This window comes from Bubalus kerabau, chromosome 4 (genome assembly GCF_029407905.1).
Source record: "Bubalus kerabau isolate K-KA32 ecotype Philippines breed swamp buffalo chromosome 4, PCC_UOA_SB_1v2, whole genome shotgun sequence".
Lineage (NCBI taxonomy): Eukaryota > Metazoa > Chordata > Mammalia > Artiodactyla > Bovidae > Bubalus > Bubalus kerabau.
In genome coordinates, this window is record NC_073627.1 from 164,850,919 (window position 1) to 164,870,430 (window position 19,512).

Below are 19,512 nucleotides of genomic sequence, written 5' to 3' on the forward strand. Positions count from 1 at the left end.
TCTTACTGTGGTTTTAATTCTTATAATGTCTAGTGACTGATGACGTTGAGCGATTTTTTTTAAGTGCTAGTTGACCATCCATATATCTTCTTTTGCAAAACATTTATTTAAATCATTTACACATTTTAAAATAAATTGGTTTGTTTTAAGAAATTGAGAGTTCTTTATATATTCTAGATAAAAGAACTTTCTTGGGAGTGGTCTGTAAATATTTCTGTAATATGAGGTTTGCCTTTTCATTTTCTTAATGGCGTCTTTTGACAAATAAAAGTTTTTAATTTTGCTGAAGTTGAATTTATCCATGGCATAAATTTTAAAAACATCACATGAGAATGTGTCATTTAATGGTTCATGCGTTTTGTGTTATAAGGAATCATCACTGTACCTCAAAGTCACAAAGATTTTTTTTTTTCTGTTTTTTTTTCTAGAAGTTTTTTTATTTAGAGCTATGTTTAATGTTTGTGTACAGTATGAAGAGGTCAAGGTATGTTTGTTTGTTTTTCCCATATAAAAATCCAGTTATTCCAGCAGCACTTATTGAAAAGACTATTTCCCCCATTGAATTACCTTGTCATGTTTGTCAAAAATAGATTTCATTTTAAGTCTGAGGGCATGAAGGAAGTTGATGGAGTTTCTAGTAGTGGCAGTCTATTTAAAACTAAACAAAATAGGGATGTCACTTTTTTATTGTATTGTTTTATAAATAATTGCAACAAATCATATAAAAGAGATAAGTGAAGTATGTGTAGGTCAGTAGAGCGACTGACACTGTTTGTCAGTGACAAGGGACTGTAACCGGAAGGTTTAGGAGATTCAAGAAAATCACATCTTGAAATGCTTAAATCACAGGTTATAAAACATATACCTAACTGAATTCAGCCATTTATTTTATCTGTAGACAAAAATGTAATGAAAAAGATAACATTAAATTATTATTTTATTAAAAAAACTTGCAAGACATATAAAAAATAATAAGAGAAATATAATCTACTTCTAGTTGAGTAGTCTTAATATGATAAAGATGACAATACTAACAAAGTTAATTTATAGATTTAATATAATACCAGTTAAAGATCCCAATAGGATGTTGAAATGAATTTGATTGATAGTATAAATCACACAGTAAAGGAGCAGGCAAGAACTTCAGGGCAGGCAAATGTTTTAAAAAATTATTCTCATTCATAAAATTAATATTTGAGAGGATCAGAATTAGTACATACATTGTAAGGTAATTAAATGAAGATAAAAGATCAGGCCCCCACACTATGGAAGTAAAGAAGAGATTTGACTGGAAATCTAGGTTAAGTGTAGTTACTAAAGTTGATCACCAATTTAACTATGAACTTTCTGGCTTTTGAAGACAGAAAGGGAAACTCAGAGGTTTTACCAGAAGTTGCGGTTCAAAGGCCTTCGGGCAGACACTATTAGTCACTTAGGTGGCCTGGGAATAAGACAACAGGGAATGTTGGACACTTTGAACTTTATATATGTGTACCTGTATAAAGGAGAGGAAGAAGTGGCTAATTGGTTTTCACTGATTCTTGGCACTTGGGTACATGGACTCAGTGATACTAATTTTCCAAGAGAAGCCAGAAATTTATAAAGCAACCTTATGATCCAGTCACCTCCCAAAGACCCCTTTACCTCCTAAGACCATCACTTTTGGAGGTTAGAATTCAGTGTATAAATTTTGGGGGGACACATTCAGACTGTAGCACCTGTCATCTACTGTTTTTTAAGTACTGGCAATTGGTGTACTGGCCAAACGAAATGTGTACTCATTATCTGAGTAAGCTTTATGTGTGTGCAGCTGTTATCATCTAATTAAGGATTGTGATGTTTAAAGAAGAACAAAGGAGTTTTTGCCATTCAAGACCAAAACCTATTCCAAAGTATATTAATAAGATTACCTGAATGTAGGTTAATAATAGTAATAGAAACAAACTAGAAATATAAAAAATAAACTCATAGTGGTTTAATATGTGAGAAATCAGTGTTTAATTAAAAAAAGCATTGTTGAATGATAATATGAAGAAAGCTACATTTAAATCTATTTTAATCTCATACCATGCATAATAAATTTCAGATGAATTAAATATTTTTCCTTTATCTATTTTTAATTGAAGGATAATTACAGTATTGTGTTGGTTTCTGCCAAACATCAACATGGATCAGCCATAAAATGAGTTAAATATTTTTTAAACAAACATTGTATACCTACCTTTATTATGGAGAAGAGATCATTTATCCATTGTTGAAGCAATAAAGAAATAAATTAGTACCAAGGTAATCATGTATAATTATCAAAAACTTTGGTTCTCTAATATAGAGAAAAAAACAATGCAATGAGAATAATATTTATAGATTTTCTCTGATAGGTAAGATTTCCTATGAAATTGTCTACCTTACTGTAAGTAGTGTTGGTTTACACTGTCACCATGGTTGGTTTACACTAGAGAGAAAGCATGAATATGTGTGGCTTAAAGATCTTCATTTGTAGTGAAGATAATAATAGTACCTACTTCCTAGAGTGTTTTGAAGGAATAAGTATGATAAATGATGTATACTCCTTAGCACATTGCCTGGAACCATAAATGGTAACTGCTATTTATTATAATCATCTTCATTGTTACCATCTTCCAAAACAAGTTTCAAAGTTACTTATCAAGTTTTTAACCCAATTGGGAAAAACACAGCTATTTGAACCACCTTTACCTTTGTGTAGTTTACAAAGCACTTGCACATATTCTGTTTGATTGATTCTCACCTTATCCTGGGAGAGGTTTAATTTCTTCTCAGTGGGGGTTTTCAGGATTCACTGTTCTGTAGTCCCAGCTTCATCTTTGTCATTACCCTTAAATCAATTCAACCTGATTCAAGAATTCTCCATCCTGACCACAGCCTTCTCTCCTAGCTTGTGTGTTTTTCTTTGTCTGCTAGAGTCATTCTCTGACTTCTATTTTTTTGACTCCTGTACTTTCTAAGTGCTCTTCCTTCTCTCTTTTATCCCTATTTTTTCTGATAATGTTTTCATAATATTGTGACAATATCTGTCCCCTGTCTCTGTGTTTTTCTTTCTCAAAGATTAAAAAGAGATCTGTGATGGGCAAAGAGTTTGATTGGATATGTCTCCAAAGAAGAGAGATCAATGACCAATAAGCAAATGAAAAGATGCTCAACATCATTTGTCATCAAGGAAATGTAAATCAAACCCACAATGAGTTACCACTTCACATTCACTAGAATAGTTATAAAAAAGACACATAGTTGACAAATGTTGGCAAGAATGTGGAGAAATTGGATCCCTCTTACATACATTGCTGGTGGGAACAAAAAAAAGTGCCACCGTTCTGGGAGACAGTCTGGCAATTTCTCAAAATATTAAGCATAGAATTACAATATGACCTAGCAATTCCACTCCTTGGTATCTACCAAAAAGAAATAGAAACATATGTCCACACAAAGACGTGTGTACAGATGTTCATCATACCATTATTCTTAATAGCCAAAGGGGAAAACAGCACAAATGTGCACCAACTGATGAATGGATACATAAAATGTAGTATGGAATATTATTTAGCCATCAAAAGGCACAAAGTACATATATATGCTACAACATGGACAAACCTCAAAAATATTATGCTAAATCAAAGAAGCCAACCCAGAAGACCACATTTTATATGATTACATTCATATGAAATGTTCAGAATAGGCAAATCTATGAAATGAAGGTAGATTAGTGGTGTCCTAAGGCTGGGGGTTAGGGAGTATAGAAGGTTTGAAAGTGGCTGCTCAATGGGTATGAGGTTTCTCCTGGGAGTGACAATGTTCTAAAATTAGATTGTGATGATGGATGAACAACTTCGTAAATTACACTTAAAAATATTGAATGGGACTGTACAGTTTACAGTTTAAGCTCAATAAAGCTTAAAATTAAAAAGAAAAATAAATCTTTGGCTTTTGGCTCTTAGCAGATAGGATTTCCTCATTATGAGTACTGGAACAAGTTGATTGTGAGAACCGTCCCATTCTGTAGTGCTGACCATGAACTTGGGTTTAGGGGTATTCTTCTAGTTAACTAGATAAATAGAAAACTTTTCCTTGTAGCTCTTATGAAATACTTTTTAAAGTTTTATTGTTTTAATTTGCTTTCTGTCTCAGATTAGTATAAGGAACACAATATGATGTCTGACTCTTGGCAATTATTTCTCCCTTTATAGGACAAGTATAAGGAGAAGAAAGACACTGTAGCTAAACAGGAGGATCAGTTTTCCCCTTGTGCTTCCAGTTCCATGCCTTTGTTTTGCAATGTTGCTATCTCTTTTGGCTCTTTGCTCATCTTACTTTACTCTTAGTTTTAGTCTCTTTGGGGGCATTTGATTAATCTGCTCAAAGCCATGAACTATGAAGTCTCTCTTCAGAAAACTACATTTGAATTTGCATGCCAAATGTTGCTTACAATTTCAGGAGGATCACAAATTTCACCCAGAATAAGAATCTCAACTCCATACACTCACCTGGGTGATCTTATGCTCTCTTGTAGTGAAGTTATCATTTATATGCTGATAATTCCAAAATTTATTTCTTGTCCAGATTTCTCTGTTAGAACACTGCAGCCATCTGTCTAGGTCCAGTTTGATACTCCACAGACACCCCGACCCAAATTGTCTGAAGTTGGAACATGGTCTTTATCCCTCCATACTGAATCTGTCTTATTGAATAGAACAAGAGCCCAAGCCAAGAATGCTTTAGCCACTCTGGCCTAAATCAGATGCTAAGTACCCTTCTTCATTTCTTCCTTTCCCTCTCTCTCTCCAGTCAGCAGGTTTTCTTGATTATGCTTACATGCTCTTGAAATCTCCTTTGCATTCCCTTTCCCACGCCAGTCCAAGTCCTCCTTTCCTGGTAGAGATTCAGTAGCCCCCTGACCAGTCTCCTTGCTTTCTCTCTTACCTTTAATTCAGTCTCTCAGTGACAGCTGGCAAACTCTCAATGGCTTCCCAGTGTCTTTAGAACAAACTCCAAACTTTCTAACATCTTTAATACCACTTACAAGGCTCTATGTGATCTAGTTCCAGCTTACCTGTCTCTTTTGTCGCTGTGCATCTCAACCATCCCAGCCTTGCCTCTTTTCTCAGTAATGTCGTGCTGTCTCTCACTTCTTAAGCCTTTGCATGCTCTGTTTCCTCCCTGCTCCCACCCCTGCTCTTCCACACCTTGCTAACTCTTACTCATTCCTTAGGTCCTGGCTATAGATTTTCTTTCTTCTGGACTCCTGTTCTGACTCTCCATTCATAGCGCCCCTTTGATGCATCCTTTGCCATCCTCTTTTTTTTTTTTTTTTCCTGTTAAAGCCTTTACACACAGTTTTGTCATTGCCTCCCTCCTTTCTGGGCTATAAATACTAGGTAGGGAGACACTTGTTTGTGTTGGTCTTATTTTTCCCTGTATCGCTAGTGCTTATTTAGCCCTGCACCTGGCAGAATGTTCAATACATTTCTGTTGAATGAATGAGAGTTATTTCCTTTTTCCTAAAATATCTTCATCCTTACCTTCCCTCTACTCTTGCAGCACTTGGTAAAATCTTACATGCGTACCATCCATTTATTAGTTTACAGATAAGAATGAAGCTCTTTTCTTATTCCAGGCACTATTTTAGGTACTGAGCATATAGTGATGAATTATACAGTTAAATATCTCTGTCTTCTGGGAGCTGCTACTCTAACAGTGGAGACAGATAATAAACAGTAAATAAGTAAAATTGACGTTGTGTTATTGAGTGTAAGTCCTGAAGAGAAACAAATAAAGCAAGAAAGATGGGTAAGGCACATCAGAGTAGAGAGGTGGTATTTTAGATAGGGTGTCCAGGGAAAGCTTCACTGAGAAGATGACTTAAGTGAAGGCTTGAAGCAAGCGGAGGAGCTAGCTGTTGGTGTGCTGCTATCTGGGGAAAGAACTTTCAGGCAAACAGATGTGCAAAGGCCCCATGTGAGAGTATGCCAGAGTGTTTGAGGAACAGGCCAGAGACCAGGGGGAGTGAGGTCAGGGAAGTAAATATTCTGAGTATCAACTGCTGCTTTCATCCAATCCCTGGGCCTCCTCTTTAGTTTTTTTTTTTTTTTTTTTCCCAAGCTCTCAGCGCTGTGAATTTCCTAGGAAGGACTAGGAAAATTTCTCTTAGCAGTGCCCTGTGAGTCAAGAGCTGCTGTGGTACTGGTGTAGAAGGCTGCCGTGTGGGCAACAGCTCAGTTGCTTCTTTGGAGGTTGGGGAGGTGCATGCTTAGACATTTTTTAACATGCACTGCGTCTTTCTCAGGATGGTTTCACCATGGCCTCTTTAGGATTGGGAAGGCAGTGGGTACGCAGGACACCACAGTCGTCGGCTGCATAGGTTGGACTATCCACAGTTCACCTCAGCCCTTTTTTGTTCAGTCTGTGTCCGCGCAGTCTTGGGCACTTTATAAACGTTGTACAGTTCTGTCAGCCACTACTGGGAGTTATAAATTGGAAGATAAATATCTGCTCACAGTTTGTTTTTCTCTCTGCTCTTAGCTTTGTCCCAGAACTTTGAGGGCCAGGAAAGCTGTAGTTAATTATGTGTTACACTTAGTTGTGTTGGGTTTCACTGACCTTACCGTGCTGGCCTCATAGCTCTGTCCTTTATAACACAGCTCTTCGTGGGGTAATTGGGTTCCACCCCAGCTGGATGACTGTACTTGCCTTGCTGGCACCACCCTACAGGAAGTAAGAGGCCTCCTCTGGGCAGACTTCCACTGTGAGTGGAGCACAGCTCTTGGGCTCTCTGCAGTCTATATTTAGCAGTTGCAGAAGCCTCTGCTCGGCTTGTCGTGTTTTCCTTTTGGTGTGACTCACTAATGGTAGCACACTCTGTGGAAGGGGGCTATAAATTGTAAATTGATATGAAGTAATAATTGGAAAAATGATCAGACTCCATTTCTATGCCCCTCTGGGGAAAACACGTGTCAGGAATCACTAAAGCAGAAGGCAGCCGAGGGATTTTTTTCAGCCGGCTTTCCGGTTTTAGTGCTGCAGTGCTTCCATCCTGATTAGAGAGGAGAGAAGCCAAATTCGGCAGGAGGCGGCCAACAGACCTAGTATCTGCTTGCCACCTTTTGCTCCAAAAAGCCCTGCCGCAGAGAGTTGCCATGGCAGCGGGAGGCAATTTAATGGCAAAGGCTCATCTCTGGAGCAGCACGCTGCTGGTACTCCAGCCTTCTCCTCTCTGGCCTTCAACCCAAGAGGCTGGTTATACCAGGGCATCACTGTGTCCTGGCCATTTGAAAGGATGTTGTCTAATGGAGTAGAACTGTAAGATGTGCCCGAGTCTAAGGATGGCTGCCTCTTCCATCGCCTACCTCTCCCTGGTGTATAGCCCTTTGATGTCCTATCCTGTAGTCCACCTTCTCAGATTATTTGCAGTTCCTTAAATATGCTCTTTCATGCTTCTGTGCTTTTACTCTGCTTCGAATGTTTACTCTGCTTCGAATGTTCCCTTCCCCATCTGTCTGGAAAATTCCTAGTCACTTTTCAAAATGTGGCTTAGCCACTGCCTCCTGCTTTGTAATGCTTCCTCTAACCCCATAACCTCTGCGGAATTATGCTATTTCCTCTGCTATCCCCATTTTGCCACAGCTCACACGGTTCTGAGATGACTCTGTATTTTTGTCTTTTCTTCTCTAGTTACTTGCGTTTAAGAACAGTTTGTGTGTGTGTGTGTGAATTTCATATCCCCAGGACCTAGCCCAGGAGCGGGTACATAGTAAACACTTATAATGTATGTTGAGTAAATGCAGTTTTCATATCAACCTTTTTTAAAAGTTTATTTAACTTATTTTTGTCTGTGCTGGGTCTTTGTTGCTGCATGTGGGCTTTCTCTAGTTGCGGTACATGGGCTTCTCATTGTGGTAGCTTCTCGTTGCAGAGCATGGCCTCTGTAGTTCTGGTACATGGGCTTAGTTGCTTTGTAGCATGTGGGATCACCGTGGGCCAGGGATTGAACCTGTGTCTCTTGCATTGGCAGGTGGATTCTTAACCAGTGGACCACCAGGGAAGTCCCATATCAACCTACTGAATCCTTGTCACAGGGGTGTTGCATACCATTCAGCCAACAACACCATCACATCCAAATGGGGCTTCACCTATTTTGGGATTCCAGAGGGTTGACTCAACTTGATCCACTGATTTGATGGCTCTGTAACTCACTTGCCATTGCATCTGTTCTCACTTTCCGGTTCTAATTGGAATAGCAGCAGTGAAGAGAGCAACACCCTGGGAGTCAGTCTCCCCAGGGCTCATGTCCATGGAGCCTTTAGTTAGTTGCCCAGTTTGTAAGTCTCAGTTACTTCTTGTGGAATTAGGATGTGTGAGGACAGCCCTACACGGTCAAGCTTACTGTTTTTACCTTGCCTTATCTTCCATTAGGAAAGTACAGCAAAATGGAGGTTTAAACTAGGTTTGAATCTTCTGTGGCATCTTTATCTGCATCAGATTGTTCGCTGTTCACCTTCTTTTTCTGAGTAAGGCTTTGAAGGTCACCCCTTTCTGTGTCTTTTGTCCCTTTTCTTGCACTTTCCTGTGTTAATGCCCCTTCCTTGGCCTCAGAGCCCCATTTTCATCTTTGGTGCATCTGTTCCCTCAAGTTCACTGTGTAGGTAGATATTTTATTTAGGTATCTCTCTTTTCCTGCCCTTTAGGGATCCCTTACTATTGTATTTCAAGAATTTCCATTTTAAATGAATTTTTCTCACCTTTGATAATTCCCAAGAACGACCTTAATCATAATATATATATTTATCTTTCTTAACCCACTGTCCTCTCTAATGTTTGCATTATAGTTCAGTTTGAACATTTTTTTTTCCCTTCCCCTAACTTTTAAGTTCAAAGCTTGCTTTGGCCGCTTTACAATTCTCTTTGCAAATGTGTTCTTCTCTAGGTCATGTGATCATGCTGTGCGCGTGTTGTATAGGCCAGTGCCTGCAGGTGTCTGGGCTGTTTCATTTGTGCAGTATTTTTCTCTTGGTGCTTCTCTTCTCTCATCCCCACTTTTGCTATTTTAGTCATTCCAGCTCCTCTAAAGAATGGAAAGCTCATATCAAGCTGTTTTTAAGGTATTACTAGGTCTAGTAAAAGATTCGCTGAGGATAGCAATGAAAATTTGCTTTTAACGTAATTTTATAAATTATCTTTGACAGTGGTTCTCCATCCTGAAAGGATGGGGCATAGGAGCCAAGGCACATAATTAGAGTTACCAAAGATGCTTTCTCAAAATTCATCTGCCTCATCCACATCCCACCCATTTGCCTGGTGGCAGATGGAAGTAGGCAGTTTAAAGAAATCTTTCTAGAATATTTTATAGCTTTTTACCTGGTATCTCTTGCCTCCTCTCAGTTGAAAAACACTCGTCTGCTAATTTGTTATAAAAATCTGCCAGTGCTATGCTTATTTGAGAGTTGGTTATTTTTTTCATTTCAGAAAGATAAAACTGCCACATACAGTTCATTTTTTTTAAGTGAAAACTGAAACGAATGTAAGGATTTATTTACCAGGCTAAGGGCATTTTCAAATTGAAAGGCACAAAAGTGCAGTTTTAATCAATCCTAAATTTGTGTGTTTAATATGTGCACTTTTCCTCCTCTGTGGATATTCAATTAAATACCAATTAGTTAAAATATAATTACTTATAGACATGTTGCCATGGATTGGATGAACTTCAGAATGATGGCAACAATGTTCAGAGTTAATATAGAACAGTTACAATTGTCAGTTGTATTTGTGAGAAATATTTTAAGAGTAGAGCAGAGTGGAAGTAGAGTTGAACTCAGAATCAGAAGGACTGTGTTGGATTTCATAACTCTGTCATCTACCTGGTAGCTCTCCTGGATCATCTCGTTAGTCCCTAAGGTTAAGGTCTCTGTCTCATCAAGTTGGCATGAGGATCAACTAAAGTCATTAACGTGGAGTTCCCAGCAACCAGACATTGATAGAATCTAAATCTAAGGCCTAAAAATTATTTTAAACATATGTGTGTACATGTTGTGTGTATATGCATTTGAATATGGGAAATGCATAGGGAATTAAGTTTATTGTGTTCTTAGACTATGGACCTTGGTGGCTTTTGAGTTTAATGATGTGTATGTATGTGACTATATTTCCTGAGGATACCATTTAAAGTTATTTTGGTTATATTAAATATAACGTTCTATTGAAGTTATATAAAGTTCTATTGAAGCAGATTCTTCTGAACCATATACACAGGGTTAAAATGTGCAGTGTTAATTTTACAGTGTTGTAATCATAGTAGAATTCTTCTTTCCCTCTTAATATTTTTCTCCTGTGCTAGATCAGTTCTGGAGACCTGCTTAGTTCTTATCAAGGCTAATGCCCTAGCAGTCATGAATACACCTACACAGATCTTTCTTCCAGTGAAAGCTAAATACTAGTATTGTAATCCTGTTTTATGTCTATATCAGAGAAGTGTTGAATTTAGTGCCTTACTATGAAATGTAAAATTTGTGAAAGACAAGCCAGTTCTTAATGATATGAATCACGAGCATATACTGCATGTTAGATGCTTTATGTACACTGTCAATAACATTATGACAAACTAAAAAATACGTGGTATGCAGTTTTACAGGTAAGGAAACTGAGGCCCAGAAGGATAAATATATTCCCAAAGGTCAGAGAACTGTTAAGAAAGAAAACCAGAAAGTAAGCTCAGATTGATCTGACCCAGGTGTGGTGTAAAGCTGCTGCCCAGTATGAATCAAGGGAGTGTGCTTTAAGATATAAAAAGGTTGGGAACAAAGTGAGCACACTTCTGGCCTTGGAGGGGGACAGAAGTTTGCAGGATGATCAGATAAGTCATCTGTTCTGAAGAAGCCGTAAAAGGCACTGTCATTGACCCAGCCTAGGCCCAGCTATCTGCAAGACCCTAGAAATCTCTGGCTTTCTCTCCTTTCCCCAAGATTTTTTTTTTTTTTTTTTTTTTTTTACTGTCCTGAGATTCTCCAGATATTTCTTAAGGTGTTGTTCATCGCTTATAACCATACGATTAACTTCTCTACCCGACCCCAGTTCTACTGTCCATCCCACCCAGCACCCCAAGCACACAAATAGAAGCACACAACAGGATTGTGTGAGGATAAATGATAGGTATTTAAAGGATGTAATGTAGTGTCTGGTACATAGTAAGTACTCAATAAATGTTGACTATTGTTTCCATGTTAATAGTATTATTATTAGTGGTGGTGGTGGTTGTGGTTGGTAGTAAGTGAGTCAATGGTTCTAGAATGCCTTTCTCATGGCCCGGCATGTTCTCTGGCCAGGGGCTGGCTTTGAGCAGTTCATTGTACCAGGTCTCAGGCGTCGGCACCTGTAAGATAAGGTATACAAGACGGAGGGAGAGTTCATAAGGGAATAATTGTCTCCACACAGAGATTGCCAGGAAGTTTCTTCTGTGCACTAGATCAGACAGTGAATCCACTTCCAGGCCACAACTTTCTGCCTGACTTCTTTCCTTTAATCTATGTAGAACATTAATGGTATTGGAGTCACTAACAGAGTTACAAAAAAAACATTTTTTTTTTTTTTAGTTTGGTGAGTTGTGGCTTATACTTAACCTTCATGCTGGATTCCTGATCCCCAGCGCCACTGAAGTATTCAGTGGTTACTCTACCCACAATGGCCTTCCTAGTCTACTCCCAACTTTTTTTTTCTGTTTAATTTTTTTTTTATATCCCTTTACATTACCCATTTGAACACATATATTGACTTTTGCTTTTCAGTTTTTCTCTAATTCTTGTATTTGGTTGTATTTCCTGATTTGAATTATATTTTATAAACAACAGAGGTTAACAGTGTGGGAAAGGTTGTTGGAAGATACATTATTTTATAAAACTTTCCATGGACCCAGTAGAGTAGAACCCAAGGCTGGAGGTTCTTTAACTCTTATCTTGGGAGAAAATATCCCTACTTGTAGTCTCTTCCTGGATCAATAATATTATTCTTTGCTTATCTCAGTTAAGAGGGTTTGGCTGTTACTTTCTTTTTGGGTAAAAAAAAATGTTTTAGTGTAATTTCTAATTAATTTTCTCTTTCCTAAAATATAAATGTACAGGAAACACAAAGGATAATTTAGGATTTGGGAGTTATTTTGTTTATATGAAATGGACCTTTTTAGTAAACAATATTTATTATAGTTATCTCAACTCAAAAGTAATGTGCATTCGTTCTAGAAAATGAGAATTCTAAAAAGTAAAAGAAGAAAAATTAAAATCACTATTCTAACACCCAGAGATGACTATAGTTGAACTGCTGGTGTATTTTCCTCTACTCTGCATTCAACTTTATTAAATTTTATAATGCATTTTTACAATTATATATTCTTTAGCTCCAAGTTTATATATCTTTTTTCAACTTTTTTACTAACATTCAGATGAATCAAAGAAGCAAAACAGAGGACATAAACCTGTATCCTCTAGTGTAGAAGAGTGACAATATACTATGAACAGGAAATAATATTTTAAAAAACAGCCCTTAGGGCAATTAATTAATTACTTCGAAAATTAAAGTAACATCTTTTCCCTCTTTTCCATACACCAAAATGTGTCTGTGAAACATTTGATACAGTGGGAATGAGAAGCTACTTTTGGGAAGCATAAGTAATGGGAAGTAATAGGGAGCATGAAGTGGTGAACTGATCACACAGATAAAAAAGATTTGATGACAAAGATAGAAAAATGTTTCAAAATGACAATTGGCAAATCATTGGAAATACTTGTATCAGCCTTAACAAAAATTGAATACTCTTAATATACAGAGTTTTTTTTTTTTTTTTTATCATTTAGTGGTTAATAGAACACCTCCATTTTAAAAACAGAAAAAGGTATAAAAAGTTTTGAAACCGCAAGTGAACAATGTATGAAATAATGTTTAGACTCATCAAAAATGCAGCTAAAACAGTAAAGTATTATTCCCCCTCCCCTCTTTTATTTTTTGACATTGATGCTTGGCTTGTGGGATCTTAGTTCCCAGACCAGGGATTGAACATGGGCCCTTGGCAGTGAAAATGTGGAGTCTTAACTACTAGACCTACAGGCAGTTCTCTCTCTATTTTTTTCTTTTTCTCTTTTAAATTGAAGGATAATTCACCTACTACATGATGTTAGTTCTGGGTGTACAGCATAGTGATTTGTTATTTCATACATAATGAGATGTACACCATGATAAGTAGTTACCATCTATCACCATACAAGATATTACAATATTAATTCTGTTCTCCATGCTGTACATTTCATTCCTATGATTCATTTTTTTTTTTAATAACTGGAAGTTGAGTGTACCTTTTAATCTCCCTCACCTATTTCATCCTCTGCCTCCCCAAGCCCCTCTGGAAAGAACCTGTCTGTTCCCTGTATCTGTAAGTCTGTTCCTGTTTTGTTATGTTTGTTCAATTGTTTCATTTTTTATGTTCTACATGTAAGTGAAATCATATGACATTTTTCTCTGTCTGACTTATTTCACTTAGTGTAATACCCTCTAGGTCTCTCCATGTTGTACAACTGGCAAGATTTCATTCTTTTTATGGCTGAGTAATATTCCATTATACATACATGCACATCTTTTTTGTCCATTTATCTCTTGATGAACACTTAGGTTGCTTCTGTATCTTGGTTACTGTGAATAATGCTGTAATAAACATAGGGTTATATATATTTTTCAGTTCTCCAATTCTTTGGCCACTTAATCCAAAGAGCTGACTTACTGGAAATGAGCCTGTTGCTGGGAAAGATTGAAGGCAAAAAGAGAAGAGGGCAGCAGAGGATAAGATGGTTAGATAGCATCACTGACCAAATGGACATGAGTTTGAGGAAACTTCAAGAGATAGTAAAGGACAGGAAAGCCTGACTTGCTACAGTCCATGGGGTGTGTAAAATAAACAAATGGTACTACATGAATGGTACTATTATAAAGAATTGGACACAACTGCAGCCATGAAATTAAAAGACGCTTACTCCTTGGAAGGAAAGTTATGACCAACCTAGATAGCATATTCAAAAGCAGAGACATTACTTTGCCAACAAAGGTCCATCTAGTCAAGGCTATGGTTTTTCCAGTGGTCATATATGGATATGCGAGTTGGACTGTGAAGAAAGCTGAGCACCGAAGAATTGATGCTTTTGAACTGTGGAGAAGACTCTTGAGATTCTCATGGACTGCAAGGACATCCAACCAGTCCATCCTAAAGGAGATCAGTCCTGGGTGTTCATTGGAAGGACTGATGCTAAAGCTGAAACTCTAATACTTTGGCCACCTCATGCAGAGAGTTGACTCATTGGAAAAGACCCTGATGCTGGGAGGGATTGAGGGCAGGAGGAGAAGGGGACGACGGAGGATGAGATGGCTGGATGGCATCACCGACTCGATGGACATGAGTTTGAGTAAACTCCACGAGTTGGTGATGGACAGGGAGTCCTGGCGTGCTGTGATTCATGGGGTCGGACACGACTGAGCGACTGAACTGACTGACTAGCAACTGAACAGAAATATCTTTTGAATTAGTGTTTTAGTTTTCTTTGGGAAAAATATCCAGAAGTGAAATTGCTGGATTGTACAGGTGGCACAGTGGTAAAGAATCCACCTGCCAATGCACGAGACACGGACTCCATCCCTGGATCAGGAAGATTGCTTAGAGTAGGAAGTGGCAATCTGTTCCAGTATTCTTGCCTGGAAAATTCCATGGACAGAGGAGCCCAGTGGGATCATTGGGCTATGGAGCCCAGTGGGATCATTGGGCTACAGTCCATGGGATCGAAAAGATTCAGAAACTACTGAGCACACACACACAGTAGTTCTATTTTTAGTTTTTCTGAAGAACCTCAGTACTGTTTCCCATTGTGGCTGTACCAATTTATATTCCCAGTAATAGAACATGAGGGTTACCTTTTCTTCACATTCCTGCCAATACTTGTTACTTGTATTTCTAATAATATCCATTCTGACAGGTGTGAGATGATATCTTATTATGGTTTTGATTTTTGTTTCACTGATGATTGGTGATGTTGAGCATCTTTTAATGTTCATACTGCCCACCTGTATTTCTTCTTGAGAAAATGTCTGTTCTGGTCCTCTGCCCATTTTTTAATTGAGTTGTTTGTTTTTCTGATGTTGAGTTATATGAGTTTGTTGTATATTTTGGATATTAACCCCTTATTGGACATATCATTTGCAAATATCTTCTCCCATTCAATAACTGGACTTTTCATTTCATTGATCGGTCCTCTGCTGTGCAAAAGCTTTTAAGTTTCATTTAGTACCATTAGTTTATTTTTGCTTTTGTTTCCTTTGCTTGAGGAGACAGATCCAAGAAATTGCTAAGATGAATGTCTAAGAGCATATTGCCTATCTTTTCTTTTAGTAATTTTATGGTTTCAGATTTTACATTTAAGTCTTTAATCCATTATGAGATTATTTTTTATATGGTGTGAGGAAGTAGTTCAGTTTGAGTTTTTTGCCTGTGGCTGTCCAGTTTTCCTAACATGATTTATAGAAAAGATTGTCTTTTCCCCATTGCATATTCTTGTCTTCTTTGTCATAGATTAATTGATCATGAGTGCATGGGTTTATTTCTAGCTCTATTCTGTTGCATTGTTCTGTTTTTCTGTTTTTGTACCACACTTTTGATTACCTTCGCTTTGTAGTACACTTTGAAATGAGAGAGCATGATACCTCCAGCTTTGCTCTTCTTTGTCAGATTGTTTTGGCTATTTGTGGCTTTGTTGTTTCCATACAAATTTTAGAATTATTTGTTGTAATTCTATGAAAAGTGCCATTGAATCTATAGATTGTGTTGGGGAGTACGGTAATTTTAACAGTAGTAATTCTTCCAGTCCATGAGTGCGTGTGTGTGCACACTCAGTTGTGTCTGACTCCTTGTGACCCCATGGACTGTAGCCCACTAGGCTTCTCTGTCCATAGAATTTTCCAAGCAAGAATACCAGACTGGGTTGCCATTTCCTCCTCCAGGGGATCTTCCTGACCCAGGGATTGAACCAGCATCTCTTGTGTCTCCTGCATTAGCAGTGGATTTTTTTTTTCTTTAAACCAACTGCATTACCTGGGTATGATGTATGTATCCATTTGTTTACATCATGTTCAGTTTCTTTCATTACTGCCTTAGAGTTTTCTGAATGTAGCTTTCTTGCTTCCTTGGGTTAGATTTATTCCTAGCGCTTTTTTTTTTTTAATGCAATTGTAAACGGCTTGTTTTCTAATTTCTCATTCTGATAGCTTGTTGTTAGTATATAGAAACACAACAGATTTTTGTATATTAATTTTGTTATCTTGAAATGTTACTGAACTCATTGATGAGTTCCAATAGTTTTGGTGACATCTTTAGGATTTACTATACATAGTTTTAAGTCATATGCTAACAATGATAGTTTTACTTCTTCCTTTCCAGTTTGGATTCCTTTTATTTCTTTTTCTTGTCTGATTTCTGTAGTAGGACTTCCAGTACTATGTTGAATAAAGTCACAAGAGTGGGCACCCTTGTCTTGTTCCTGATTTTAGAGGTAATGCTTTCAGCTTTTCACCATTGAGTATGATGTTAGCTATGAGCTTGTCCTATATGGCCTTTATTATATTTGAGGTATGTTCCCTCTATACCCACTTTATTGACAGTTTTTATCACAAATTGGTGGTGAATTTTGCCCAAAGTTTTTTTCCACATCTATTGAGATGACCATGTGATTTTTATTTTTCAATTTGTTAATGTGGTATATCACATTGATTGATTTAGAGATGTTAAATCATCCTTGCATCCCTGGGATAAGTGCCATTTGATCATTTTAAATTTAAAATGATCTTTTAAATATATTGAATTCGGTTTGCTGATATTCTGTTGAGAATTTTTGCATCTGTGTTCATCAGTGTTACTGGCTTGTAATTTTCTTTTTTTGTGATGTCTTTGTCTAGCTTTGTTATCAGAATGATGCTGGCCTCATAGAATGACTTTGGAAGCATTCCTTCCTTTTCAATTTTTTGGTATAACTTGAGAAGACTAGGTGTTAATTCTTCTTTAAGTGTTTGGTAGAATTCACCTGTGAAGCTGTCTGGTCCTGGACTTTGGTTTGTTGGGAGTTTTTTGATTACTTATTCAATTTCGTTACTCGTAATCAGTGTATTCTTATTTTCTGTTTCTTCCTGATTCAGTCTTGTGAGATTGTATGTTTCTAGGAATTTATTTATTTTCTAGATTGCATTTTATTGGCATATAATTGTTTATAGTAATCTGTTGTGACCCTTGGTATTTCCGTGGTATTGTTTGTAACTTTCTCTCATTTCTGACATTATTTATTTGGACCTTCTCTTTTTCCCTGATGAGTCTGGCTTAAAAGCTTATCAGTTTTGTTTGTCTTTTCAAAGAACCCACACTTTTTTTCATTGATCATTTCTATCATGTTTTATCACTTTCATTTTATTTTTGCTCTGATCTTTATTCTTTCTTTCCTTTTACTAACTTTGGGTTAATAAAGTTAATAATAAAAAAAATAATAAATAATAAAACTCTGGGTTTGTTCTTCTTTTCCCAGTTCCTGTAGGTGTATGGTTGGGCTTCTTATTTGAAAGTTTTTAAATTTCCTGAGGCAAACTTGAATCACTATAAACTTTCCTCCTAGAGCTACTCTTGCTGCATGCCGTAGATTTTGAATTGTTGTATTCCTGTTCTCATTTGTCTCCAGACATATTTAAATTTCCTCTTTGATTTCAACCCATTTGTGGGCTGCCTACCGAGAGGTGTGCATCTGGCCTGTACCATGTCTCCGTTGCCTGTTAGTAGCATATTGTCTACCCGCCACATGTTTGTGAGTTTTGCAGTTTTGTTTTTTTGTAGCTGATTTCTGGTTTCATACTCTTGTGGTCAGAAAAGGTGCTTGATATGATTTCAGTCTTCCTAAATTTACTGAAATTTGCCCTGTGGCCTGGCACGTGGCCCATCTGAGACTTTGTTTCATTATGTGCACTGGAAAAGAATGTGTATTCTGCTGCTTTTGGATAGAATGGTCTCTATATATTAGTTAAGTTCTGATTAAATGTGTCATTTAAGGCCAGTGTTTCCTTATTGACTTTTGGTCCACTGATGTAAGTAGGGTGTTAAAGTCCCCTACTATTATTGTGTTACTGTCAATTTGTCTCTTTGTCTACTAATGTTTGCTTCATGTGTTTAAGTGTTGGGTACCTTGTAAAGTTGCTCAATCATGTCTGTTTCTTGGTGACGCCATACAGACTGCAGCATGCCAGGCTTCCCTGTCCTTTACTATCTCGCTGAGTTTGCTCAGACTCATATCCATTGAATCAGTGATGCCATCCAACCATCTCATCCTCTTTCATGCCCTCTCCTCCTGCCTTCAGTCTTTCCCAGTATCAGGGTCTTTTCCAGTGAGTTGGCTCTTCGCATCAGGTGGCCAAAGTATTGGAGCTTCAGCTTTAGCATCAATCCTTCCAATGAATATTCAAAGTTGATTTCCTTTAGGATTGACTGGTTTGATCTCCTTGCAATCCAAGGAACTCTTGAGAGTCTTCTCCAGCACCACAGTTCAAAAGCATAAATTCTTCAGTGCTCAACCTTCTTTATGGTCCAACTCACATCCATACATGACTACTGGAAAAATCATCACTTTGATTCTACAGACCTTTGTCAGCAAAGTAACGTCTCTGCTTTTTAATACACTGTCTAGGTTTGTCATAGCTTTTCTTCCAAGGAGCAAGTGTCTTTTAATTTCATGGCTGCAAGTCACTGTGCACAATGATTTTGAAGCCCAAGAAAATAGTCTGTCACTGTTTCCATTTTTTTCCCCCAAAATATGTATGTTGGCTACATGTATATTTACAGTTGTTATATCTGCTTCTTGGATCAATCCCTGATCGTTCTGTAACATGCTTCTTTGTTTCTTCCTACAGTCTTTGTTTTAAAGTCTATTTTGTCTGTTCTGAGTATTGCTACTCCAGTGTTCTTTTTGTTTCCATTTGCATGGAATCCCTTTTTCCGTTCCTTCACTTTCAGTCTGTATCTGTCTTTAGATCTGAGGTGCTCCTTTGTAGGCAGCATTTATGTGGGGTTTTGTGAGGTTTTGTGTGTGTCCTTTAAGAGTGGAGTCTCTGTTTGCTACAGTCCTCTGACTTCCCTGTGTACAAACCCTGCTCATCTTCAATGCTAGATATTCTGGAGGCTTGTTTTCCTGGTGCAGAGTCCCTGGACTGAGGGCCCATTATGGGACTTGGATCCTTCTCTCCTTGAGCAGAACTTCTGCAGTTGTGATTATCCTCCCATTTGTGGGTTGCCTACCCAGGGATGTGGATCTCGCCTGCACCGTGTCTCCGCCCCTCTGTTCATCTCACTGTGATTCCTTCTTTATATCTTTAGTTGTGGAAAATCTTTTCTGCTAGTCTTCAGGTCATTCTCATCAATAGTTGCTCTGTAAATACTTGTCA

General features: G+C 37.6%; 1 protein-coding gene across 6 annotated transcripts in view; it reads left to right on the plus strand.

Annotated features, from left to right (window-relative positions):
* SLC44A1 (solute carrier family 44 member 1) overlaps positions 1-19,512 on the plus strand; it is a 251,700-nt gene that overhangs the window by 92,685 nt on the left and 139,503 nt on the right. The gene's annotated exons all lie outside the window — the stretch shown is intronic.